Below are 13172 nucleotides of genomic sequence, written 5' to 3'. Positions count from 1 at the left end.
TAAACCCTGCAAAAATGACGTACATTTCGTCAGATAATGAAAGGCACTTGCTAAGTTATGCTGCTCTACCACTGACAACGGAAGCTTGAATATTAGAGTGTGAAGCCGATCTCGAACCCGGCAGTATATCACTGTGTACTATATCGATGTAGTAATCATACAATTCGTATCCTGCGCCATACAAAATATCCTGTTTTCCATCACTCATATAGCTATCGACTGGCAGACACTTGTACATATACTGCGAAGAGAGATAGCATAAGCACATGCACCACAGGACTCAATTACACAGCTCTTCCACTGAGGACTGAAGATTGAATATTTCAACGTGAAACCGATCTCCAACCTGACAATATATCACTGCGTATTGTCTCGAAGTTGTGAACATACAATTTGTATCCTGCACCTTACAAAATCGTTCTTTTGCTTTGTTCATATAGCTATCGACTGCCAGACACTTGTACATACACAGCGAAGACAGGCAACATAAGCGCATGCACCATAGGTCTATTCCTCGCAGCACTAGATATTTCCTGGGAAATCCAGAGCAGCCGAGGGTCAGAAGTTATCCGCTACCAAAGTGTGACCAGAACACACTCAGTGGACCGAAGTCACTCTCAGAACTGTTGTACAAAGGTGGGCTTGTTTCCCCTTGGCGCAAATGCGTTACAGTTTCTGGCCCTGACCTGCTTACTTACTACATCCCTCTCCAGACTCTGGGATTACAAGAACACATGTATTTTCACATGGTCTGCCAGAATATTACACCATTTACGCTGAACTTCTCGATATGAAGGACACAGCAATATCGCTTGCACCGTATAATTTCGAAGATATAGACTGAAAATTATTTCTCTAGAAACTCTTAACGTTAGCGAGGTGGAGCGTGCTGTAAACCACTGGGAAACTAGAAACTTATCCTGTCTGAGGAGAATTTTACGTGAGAACTCGAAAAAAAATAGAGGAAACTGATATTTCCTCTCGCAAATACTGATGTCAGTGATGTAACAGATTCTTATAATTTACAAAGTCAGCTAAGGTGTTTCTCATGTCTACAGAACCAGCAAACGTGTTTTCCACCTGTCTTTCACCTGCTGGATGCACACACCACAATCGATGTTCCCTTAACTAAATAAAGGCGCGTGTGTTTATGTTCTCTCTTACGAATACCTTCCAGGTACGGATCCCAGACTCCAGAAGAATACTTTAGAGTTGATAGTGTGTTTGATTTACGTAAAAATGCTTTGACTCCATCTGTCTGGAGCTCCAACATGCACAAAACCAGGCGTTTCTTGTTCTTCTTAACCGTGTGCTATTACATCACTTCACTTTCAAATATGTTATTATACACCGATAAGGGGTGCTAACCTCCTTGAAATCTGGAGAAATCTTATGTAGTTGGATGGGAGAGGACTTCGCTAGCTCCATTCATTCACACAAGACTCAGAATGTAGTGGCCTACTTCTGATCAGCTGCAGATTAAATTAGTAACGGTGCTGCAGGGTAGGCTGGTCAAAGACAGTGTGAGGAGGTCTTTCAGTCTCTAATTTTATCCTAAGACTGCGAGAATGCTCTGTGACTCTCATCTGCATAGAATAGATCATAAATTATGTACTATGCTCGAGGTGCTAGAAATATGTAGAGCACTGCCTGCATACTTTGATGATGTATGTGTTCAAGAATTAACAATGAATGAACGTACTGCACAGTCATCTATCTATATTCACAATAATACTCGCAAAGTAGAGAAGGGGCGGTTTAACTATGATACGGAAATTGGGAAACATGCTGTTGCATTATTGGTCGTGTTGAAATTACTGTAAAATTGCTAAAATTGTTTGCACTATCAACTGTGATGCTTATTATTACAGTACATAGACTGTGTCTTTTCCATCTCATCTGTCCACTGGTACACTGTTGATTACCACATAATGATTGACTGATTGGTGGAGGTGCAACACCTTCTGGAGATGGCTAGCACTGAAACAGTGATGGCGTACATGACTGCGATGTGAGGAATCACTCGAAATGGCACGCAGAGCCAGCAACTATTCTGTCACTGTGACAGATGAGATTAAATGTAGAGGTCGTTAGTCACCGTTGGACAGCAGTTTGGAGACTCTCCACAACGCCACCAAATTCTTCCAGTTTCCTTATGTCGTAACTGTCTTTTATTTAAAGTCATCCAGCTGTTTGGTGTGTTATGTTAGCAGCAGTAACAACATGACTTATACCGTGCGGCGTCTAGTTTTCTGTGAGAAGCAATGAATCGGAACATGTTAATGTCAGTTTAGAATCTGACATAGACCTCGAAGTCGTGGTGTAAAAAACAAAATGTATGTCAGTGTACAAAGCGTGTTACAGCAAAATGTTCAAATGTTCAAATGTGTGTGATATCTTATGGGACTTAACTGCTAAGGTCATCAGTCCCTAAGCTTACACACTACTTAACCTAAATTATCCTAAGGACAAACACACACACCTATGCCCGAGGGAGGACTCGAACCTCCGCCAGGACAAGCCGCACAGTCCATGACTGCAGCGCCTGAGACCGCTCGGCTAATCCCGCGCGGCCTATGTTACAGCAGAAAAAAGCAATGTTTCAATCAAAGACGCAGGATCACAGAGAGGGTCTCTCCGACTTATTGTACAGTTTGTGGGATATGAATCATCCTCCTACAGTACATGCGATATAACTTTACACTGATACATGCAATGGATCAATAGCTATATATTTAATAGGATCGTCACATGTGCTCAATGCCGGCATGCAGACAGTATTTGTTTTCGATACATGGGAGGCGAGAGATGTCGTAAAATTCTTATCGAGTTCTTTATTGGGTGAAGTTAGTGGAGCTTTTATAGTTCGTAATTTTTCTCTGTTGTATGGTACAGAAAAACGAAGATAGCATGTTGGGGTGATAGACGTGAGTCTGCTTTGGACGGAATTACTTTTATGTAGTTTGGGGATGCACCATAATGCAGTAGCAAAATCCTCGTCCTTCCCCCACTTCCCATACTGACTTTTATAGTACCTCATGTAGCCGGTTTGGTGCTGACATTACACATCGTACAACGCTGGTTGAGCTACGACAACATGTTCCCATTTCCACCGAATAGTCGAAACACGGTCCTGTTGCACTAACTCAGGTCACTCTGTTTCTACACGGGTTGCAGAAGGTGGTAGATACAGCTCTCTCCGACTTCTGCTCGGTTTCTACATAAATTGGAAGGATCACATGCGCAAATATGCAGAAATGGCAGCAGTTGCAAGAGACATAGGGACTATCTAAAATTTTACTGTAGCTGATAGGTTCGAAAAAGGAGACTCGTTTCAGGATATGAGAGTGCCAGAAATATGATTCACTAGTGGCTGTAATCATTAAAGAATTACTCCATAGGATCCAACTCAGGTATGTGGCTGAATGGAAAGACTTGATTCCAAATCCCAGACAGCATTTCTACTGGAGAGCGTAACACTAGATATCTGAAAAGCTAGTGTACATTTTTTATGACCTCAATCAGCACACCATCTACTGTTTGTGCTCCTTATCAATCAACCTTCGCCTATAACCCAGTGGATATATCGCAAAACCTCTGACATGCCATTGAGTCAGAATGCGTTGCAAATACTGGAGAAATATTTAGTGGTGGCATGAGGGTGTTGCAAATACTGGTTTCATACCATGTTCCGTAGCCGATTTCTAAATTCAGCGATTTTATCACGAGGTTGCAACGACGGCTACGTGTAACTTCACTGATGGTCTGATAATATACACTCCAGCAATCACCATCTCTATTCAATGTCACAATATTTGTGTGGAAAAACCACTTCATTCAGAGGTAATGCTATACCTCGATTTATAAAGCTGGTATAGCTTTCAACATGGGTACTTGTGTGTACCTGTAGAACCAAGACCACTTGTGATGGTAGTATGGTCGTTCCGATCGTGTTTCTTTTTAACATATGGCTGTTTGTAAGACGATTACGCGTTTCTTTCTAAGACACATTGGTACCACGCGTAATAAACACTTGAGAGACATGCCCACTCATCATTGATTTTCGGTCAGTATTATTGCATATGGCCGGCAATCAGTTATCAAGTATTATACTTGGTAGTAGCGGATGGGTGATAGGTTCTCCATGAACATCAGGCTTATAAAGTATGCGTGAGTGTGTGTGTGTGTGTGTGTGTGTGTGTGTGTGTGTGTGTGTGTTCCAACATGTGCAAAGGAAATGACTATGCCCAGTCGTAAGGAAGGTATGGGCTTGACGATAAATAGTTCGGACAAGAAGAGAATAGAAGCTTTCGAAATGTGGTGCTACAGAAGAATGCTGAAGATTAGATGGGTAGGTCACATAAGTAATGAGGAGGTGTTGAATAGAATTGGGGAGAAGAGGAGTTTGTGGCACAACTTGACAAGAAGAAGGGACCGGTTGGTGGGACATATTATGAGGCATTAGGGGATCACAAATTTAGCAGTGGAGGGCATCGTGGAGGGTAAAATCCTAGAGGGAGACCAAGAGATGAATACACTAAACAGATTCAGAAGGATGTAGGTTGCAGTAAGTACTGGGAGATGAAGAAGCTTGCACAGGATAGAGTAGCGAGGAAAGATGCATCAGACCAGTCTCAGGACTGAAGACCACAACAACAACAACAACAACAACAACAACAACAACAACAACTGTGACAGCAAAGGGAAGAGTATGCCAAGTCGTAAGAATGGTACAGATATTTATATTTCCAGAGCCACAGCTGCCAGCAGGGTGTATTTCTGATGTTACGCTCATTGTCGAATGTTGTCCAAGTGAGACAACAATCGTAATATTTAATTGCAAGTACCTTGATAAAATATGTATGTGGCCAGTTTCCTAGGATGATTCTGTCTACACATCCTTGGTGTGCGGCGCTGGTGACCAGTGGTGGGAATGATTCATGTTTCCGGCGAACGGTAGAATACGTCCGAATGGAAGGGCCTGTTGGGATGCAGGAATGTAGGTGACTTAACCGTGTCGTCCTCTAGACGGTCGAATAGCGAACTAATACTTAGTATCTATTGGGCAGCTTTCGTGACTGCTTGGAAATTTGAGAAGATTCAATATGGATGTGTGTTTCCACTTCACCATTATTCCCTCCCATGTAAATTGTCCAGTTCACTGCTTCTGCGCATTTCGCGCCTTTATTTAGTTGAGAGAATATCGATTGTGGTGTGTGCATCTAGCAGGTGAAATAAGGATGGAAGACACATTTGCTGGTTCTCTAGACATGGAAACAACATAGCTTACTTTGTAAATTATAAGAATGATTTGGAACCTGTTACGCTACCGACATCGGTATTCATGAGTAGAAATATCAGTTTCCCCTATTTTTTTTTTCGAGTTCCCACGTAAAGGTCTTTGCGGACGGGATAAGTTTCTAGTTACTCAGTGTCTTACAGCACGCTCCACCTCAGTGAAGGTTTCTGGTTTCTAGAGAAAAAATTTGCAGTCCATATCTTCAGAATTATACTGCGCAAGTAATATTGCTGCGTGCTTGTTATCGAAAAGGTTCGCGTAAATGGTACAATATTCTGGCAATACACGTGTTCTTGTAATCCCAGAGTCGGGAGAGGGGTGTAGAAAGCAAGCAAGCAGGTTGAGGCCAGAAACAGTAACACCTTTGTGCTGAGGCGAAACAAGCCCGGCTTTGTACGACAGTTCTGAGAGTGACTTCGGTCCGCTGATTATGTTCTGGTCACGAGTCGAGAGGGGATGACTTGTGACCGTCAACTGCGGTGGATGACCATCTGACCTCACAGGAAATATCTAGTGTTGCGAGGGGTACACCTATGATGCATGTGCTTATGTCGCCTGCCTTCGCGGTATATGTGCGACTGCCTGGCAGTCGATAGCTATATGAATGATGCAAAAGGGATGATTTTGTATGGCGCAGGATACGAATTGTATGTTTACATCGACATGGCACACGGTGGTATATTGCCAGGTTGGAGGTCGGCTTCACACTATAATATTCAAGCATCCGTTCCCAGTGACAGAGCAGCGGAATTGAGCAATTGTCTTTTCGTATCTGTCTGTAGGTCACATTTGCAGGGTTTAACTGTCAGTGCAATGTGGCGTTCTATACAAAATAGTCTTGCTGCTGAAACTCTCACCTGCAGAAACATAGAAAAAGCCGGTCAGTGCTTCCACAGTGGCAGCATCAGTAATTTCGCGGGTAAATTCAGTAAGAGCAGATCAGAATACTCCATTCATTCACAAGACATCCTTTGTGCTTGGACGTAGGAGCCTCTACGTAAGGGCAAGAACGTTTAGCGTTTCTGAGACGTATGTTGAAACTAGGACGTCGCGATTTCCAGGAAGGGTAACCTATGAGGGACGGGATGCCTCGTTAGGACAATAAGGAAGAATGAAATCGGTGTTATTCTGGGTTATTTTCGTAAACAGCTCCTGTTAGGACAAGAATTCCCATACAGACAAGCTGAGACATCACGAAAGCTCCTACAAAATGGACCTTAACTATTTCTGCAGCACTTTACCATTTTTGAGAGATAGACTCTACTTTTATTTGTTTATACATGTGACATCAGTATAATATTGAGAACCTCTTAGCTGTACCTGCGCAGGTGGGCTGCTATGCAGACATCTCTTGCTTGACGCTGGACTTGCAGGTAGACGTCAAGTCACAGTAAACACGTGCTTGGCCGAAGACGTCTCACATGTGCCATTAGGATTGCTAGGAACAATGTACCCTGTGCTATTCTGGGAAGCATTGCAACAGATTTCTGTAGCACGGCCTGTGATGTCAGTATAGCATTGAAGTCCTGTTAGGTGCATCTGAGAGGGTGAGTTTCTCGGTGATTCGGTTTTCGCTGGACCGCAGGTAGAGAGGCATCGAGCCAGCAATCGTAAACATGTGTGCATCCAGAGGGTGACTTGGGTCTTATTTACATAGACATGTGACGTCAGTGTAACACTCGAAGAATTCTAAGGGTACACCTTATAATAGACACGACTTTCGCCTGCTGGCTGTATGCGGGAGCAGCCTGATAGCAATAACTCGTGCACCTGCATTTTCGGTGGCTCATGGCGGCGTCGACGCACGCATGCGTTCGAACCTCTGATACGTTACGGTTAACGATAGTTCTAAAGCGTTTTTTTTACCTTTTTCTGGGGTAAAATATGGGCAGGGTGGATGGAGCGTGCACCCCTTCCTCTCCTAATGCTGTGGCGAATGAAGGTTGCACTTTGCCTATAGTCAGTTCGGAAGCCAAAGTCACAGGCTTGCATCACAGACTTTGCATTTACCTTCTTGTTTTTATTGAAAAATGTCACCCTCTCTGCAGTAAATAGTTTCCACAGACCCTGTTATGTTATGCAGATAGATTGAGATTAAGTTATCTCCTAATTTATTTCAGAAGTAAATCTGTCTATTCAGCCATTTCGTCCTGTGTGGAGAATGCAGCCTACTCTTATGTGATATTTTTCTATTAATTTGAATCGTTGAATTTCATGATGCTAATAATTCCATTTTTTAGTGTACAGTAACTATGTAGACTGGTTTCAAGAATGATGAGCAGTTGTCCTTTAATTAAATAATTCTTTCACAGTCACGAAGGAAGAGCACAATCATACAATTAGAATATGGTCTCTATACTCACGTCTGCAGAAATATCTTGGGGGCAAGTTTTAAAAGCATCTGATGGTCTTATTTTGGAACTTCACGTACCTTTCATGCATATATGAGCTACATTTTTCCATATTATAATGCAATAAGGTAAGTGTGAATTGAGTAGGCCACAACACTTCGTTGGAAGTGTATTTGCATTTACACTCCATCATGATTCTCCCTAGGAATGTAATGATTTTTACTCTAGAGCAAGTTTTTACTGCTATGATTCTCCCATGTAACGTACTTACTATTTGTAGAGATTGCATGGGACTGTCAGAAATGAATTAATTCCACATACCATACTAACTAAGATGTTGTATTAGTTTGTCATGACGAGCTCAGTGAAATGTCTGTGAAAGGTCATGTAGCAAACTATAGGGTTTACTTTTATCATCTAATATTGCTACTATATTAGTTACAAATCCCCTTTCTGTTTTACAGAATTCCCTAGATTTCTAGTCTTCATCTTTATGTGTAGGTACAATATCACTCATTTAAGGCGTTTAGGTAATACACCCGCCCCCCCCCCCTCCCCCCATGAACTGTGGACCTCGCCATTTGCGGAGAGGCTTGCGTTCCTCAGCGATACAGATAGCCGTACTGCAAGTGCAACCTAAACGGAGGGGTAACTGTCGAGAGGCCAGACAAGCGTGTGGTTCCTGAAGAGGGGCAACAGCCTGTTCGGTAGTTGCAGGGGCAACAGTCTGGATGACTGACTGATCTGGCCTTGTAACACTAACCAAAACAGCCTTGCTGTGCTGGTACTGCGAACGGCTGAAAGCAAGGGGAAACTACAGCCGTAATTTTTTCCGAAGGAATGCAGCTTCACTGTATGATTAAATGATGATGGCGTCCTCCTGGGTAAAATATTCTGGAGGTAAAATAGTCCCCCATTAGGATCTCCGGGTGCGGACTACTCAGGAGGACGTCGTTATCAGGAGAAAGAAAGCTGGCGTTCTACGGATCGGAGCGTGGAATATCAGATCCCTTAATTGAGCAGATAGATTAGAAAATTTAAAAAGGGAAATGGATAGGTTAAAGATAGATATAGTGGGAATTAATAAAGTTCGGTGACAGGAGGAACAAGACTTCTGGTCAGGTGAACACAGGGTTATAAATACAAAATCAAATAGGGGTAATGCAGGAGTGGGTTTAATAATGAATAAAAAAGTAGGAGTGCGGGTATGCTACTACCAACAGCATAGTGAACGCATTATTGTTGCCAAGATAGACACGAAACCCACGCCTACCACAGTAGTACAAGCTTATATGCCAACTAGCTCTGCATCTGACGGAGAGATTGATGAAATGTATGATGAGACAAAAGAAATTATTCAGAAAGGGAAGGAAGACGAAAATTTAATAGTCATGCGTGACAGGAATTCGATAGAAGGAAAAGGAAGAAAAGGAAACGTAGTAGGTGAATATGGAATGGGGGTAAGAAACGAAAGAGGAAGCCGCCTGGTAGAATTTTGCACAGAGCTTAACTTAATCAAAGCTAAGACTTGGTTCAAGAATTAGACAAGAAGGTTGAAAACATGGAAGGGGCCTGGAGATACTGGAAGGTTTCAGGTAGATTATATAATGGTAAGACAGAGATTTAGGAACCTGGTTTTAAATTGTAAGACATTTCCAGGTGCAGATGTGGTCTCTGACCACAATCTGTTGGTTATGAACTCTAGATTAAAACTGAAGAAACTGCCAAAAGGTGGAAATTTAAGGAGATGGGACCTGGATTAATTGACAGAAACAGTGGTTGTAGAGAGTGTCAGGGAGAGTATTAGCAAACGATTGACAGGAATGGGGGAAAGAGATACAGTAGAAGAAGAATGGGTAGCTTTGAGGGATGAAATAGTGAAGGCAGCAGAGGATCAAGTAGGTAAAAAGACGAGGGCTAGTATAAATCCTTCAGTAACAGAAGAAATATTGAATTTAATTGATGAAAGGAGATAATATAAAAATGCAGTAAATGAAGCAGGCAAAAAGGAAAACAAAGGCCTCAAAAATGAGACCGACAGGAAGTGCAAAATGGCTAAGCAGGGATGGCTAGAGGACAAATATAAGGATACAGAGGCACATCTCACTAAGGATAATATAAATACTGCCTACAGGAAAATTAAAGAGACATTTGGAGGAAAGAGAACCACTTATATGAATATCAAGAGCTCAAATGGAAACCCAGTTCTAAGTAAAGAAGGGAAAGCAGAAAGGTGGAAGGTGTATATAGAGGGTCTATACAAGGGCGATGTATTTGAGGACAATATTATGGAAATGGAAGAGAATGTAGATGAAGACGAAATGGGAGATATGATAGGGGAAACAAGGCCCCGGGAGTAGACAACATTCCATTAGAGCTCCTGATAGCCTCGGGTGAGCCTGGCATGACAAAACTCTACCATCTGGCGAGCAACATGTATGAGACAGGCGAAATACCCTCGGACTACAAGAAGAATATAATAAATCCAATCCCAAAGAATACAGGTGTTGACAGATGCGAAAATTACCGAACTATCAGTTTAATTAGTCACAGCTGCAAAAATACTAACGCAAATTCCTTACAGACGAATGTAAAAACTGGTAGAAGCCGACCTCGGTGAAGATCAGTTTGCATTCCGTAGAAATGTTGGAACACGTGAGGCAATACTGACTCTACGACTTATCATAGAACATAGAGTAAGGAAAGGCAAACGTATATTTCTAGCATTTGTGGACTTAGAGAAAGCTTTTGACAATGTGGACTGGAACACTCTCTTTCAAATTCTGAAGGTGGCAGGGGTAAAATACAGGGAGCGAAAGGCTATTTACAATTTGTACAGAAACCAGATGGCAGTTATAAGATTCGAGAGGCATGAAAGGGAAGCAGTGGTTGGCAAGGCAGTGAGACAGGGTTGTAGCCTATCACCGATGTTATTCAATCTGTATATTGAGCAAGCAGTAAAGGAAACGAAAGAAAAATTCGGAGTAGGAATTAAAATCCATGGAGAGTAAATGAAAACTCTGAGGTTCGCAGATGACATCGTAATTCTGTCAGAGACAGCAAAGGAGTTGGTAGAGCAGTTGAACGGAATGGACAGTGTCTCGAAAGGAGAATTGATGATGAGGAAATAAGATTAGGAAATGAGACACTTAAAGTAGTAAATGAGTTTTGCTATTTTGGTAGCAAAATAACTGATGACGGTCTAAGTACGGAGGATATAAAATGTAGACTGGCAATGGCAAGGAAAGCGTTTCTGAAGAAGAGAAATTTGTTGACATCAGGTATAGATTTAAGTGTCAGGAAGTCTTTTCTGAAAGTATTTGTATGGAATGTAGCCACGTATGGAAGTGAAAGATGGACGATAAATAGTTTGGACAAGACGAGAATAGAAAATTCTGAAGTGTGCTGCTACAGAAGAATGCTTAAGATTAGATGGCTAGATCACATAACTAACGAGGAGGTATTGTATAGAATTTTGGAGAAGAGAAATTTGCGACTCAACTTGACTAGAAGAAGGGATCGGTTGGTAGGACATGTTCTGAGGCATCAAGGGAGCACCAATTTAGTATTGGAGGGCAGCGTGGAGGGTAAAAGTCATAGAGGGATAACAAGAGATTAATACACTGAGCAGATTTAGAAGGGTGTAGGTTGCAGTACGTACTGGGAGATGAAGGAGCTTGCAGAGGATAGAGTAGCATGGAGAGCTGCATCAAACCAGTCTCTGGACAGAAGACCACTACAACAACTGGTAATACACCTTCTTCCATAGCTGAAACCACCAGAACAGTGACTGACCTTAGCAACCCTGTGAACAACTCTTTTACCAGTGAAGTAGGGGTGCCAGGTAGACCACAGTGTGTGGTAATTTAATGGGTAATTTATTTTTGCCAATTATTATTCATTTATTAGTAGTAAGAGCAATAATACTACCGCACTGTGGTCGATCTTCATGTTTCTTACTCTTGGAGTTTTGTAAGTTCTTATTTCTGCCCACTACTGCTACGTACAGTAATATCGGAAGTTAGCTCTACGAAGGACCATCAACATATATGGATCCGATTCGACGGCAAGCCGTCGCATATTCGGTGTTGCTGCGAAATTGTCGTTGCTTTGCGAGTGATGATACCATTCAGGGGCGATCATGAACTTAGTCCCATGGATTTCTTTGTGTGTGGACACTTAAAACTGATGGTGTGCCACAGAAACCGATCACTTCGTCTAGTTAGCACCGCTAAGATTGGTGCTGATAGGTTCCCGATGTTCACACTTCTTTCAGGGTTCATAAGCCTTTATTGCGTTCCCACAATACACAATTTTTATATTAATACAAATAAGATCACTGTTTCCCGCAGTAATGAGGCTGTAACTGTATCTAACTATGTATTTTCGTTATCTTTGTGTTTCAAAAACATGTAACATAATGAGCAAAAACTGATTCCAAAATTAACTCGTGTGTGTAGTAATAAGTAAATTTACGCTGGAAAACATTAAGTAATACACCAGCTGTAATTGAAGGTGTTCAAAATCAAAGCCTTTGGTGGTAGGAAGCAGAATTCTAACATTCAAATACGGAAAAGAAGTATCGAAGGTATTTTGTAGTTGTAACGTGGAATTAAATCACGCTTGGCTCCCAACTTGTTGAAAATCACTTAATGTGTCAGAAATTTTATGGTAAAAGCAGATGTTTACGTAGAGTGTTTTTTTTCTTATCTTTTTCTGTTGAGAAGGAAAGTCAATCGCGCATCGCATGATCTAGGGCTAATGCACGAAATTGTCTTCACGAGGAAAATATTACGATAACCGAATAGTCTTAAACAATTTGTCTACCGATGAGTGAGAAACAAACAATTCACAAGTGCTGGAGAGGCTGAATGAATGTAAATTATCATGGAATTAAGAATAGTGGTTAAATTCAAAAACAAAGTAATTTAGTAAGTACTAAATCTGATTGACTGACAGCAACAGCGGATGTAGATGTAGGTTTGCACAATATTGGTAAGCATACTACCAGGACATAAAGAAAGTGGCTGCTAGCGCTACAAATGAATCAGTTCAGTGACCGACTCGTTCTTGACCTTGACACTGTGACAAGATTAATCAAAATTGATGGATTTTACGGTAATGCACCCGAAGCTAACTGAAGACAGGTTCTTGCCACCTCATGAAAACGTCTAGTGAGATCTCCCACAATAGGAACGAGACAAATTTTGCTAATTTGTCCTCACAAAAGTCTTTGAAGCAGTACACAGACGCTTGTCATTTGTGCACGTTGTTTTTTAAGAGTCTGCACAAGTGCTCCAGCTGGTCTGCAGAATCAGAAGGACGCGTCTGCTTATTCACTCTGACTGAGTGGGTAGTGTAATAGCGTAAGGGCACAATTCTAGGTCGAATATCAGTCGCAAACTAGAACGCCACGACAACAGTTCCGTAAGAGTGTAAGTAGTTTCGTTTCATTTCTGGCAAGGCACTACACATAGTGTTATGGTGAGTGTTATGGTAATGAATTAAAAGGGTGGACCATT

The sequence above is a fragment of the Schistocerca serialis genome, chromosome 3 (genome assembly GCF_023864345.2).
Source record: "Schistocerca serialis cubense isolate TAMUIC-IGC-003099 chromosome 3, iqSchSeri2.2, whole genome shotgun sequence".
Classification (NCBI taxonomy): Eukaryota; Metazoa; Arthropoda; class Insecta; order Orthoptera; family Acrididae; genus Schistocerca; species Schistocerca serialis.
Note: the sequence above shows the minus strand (reverse complement) of the source record.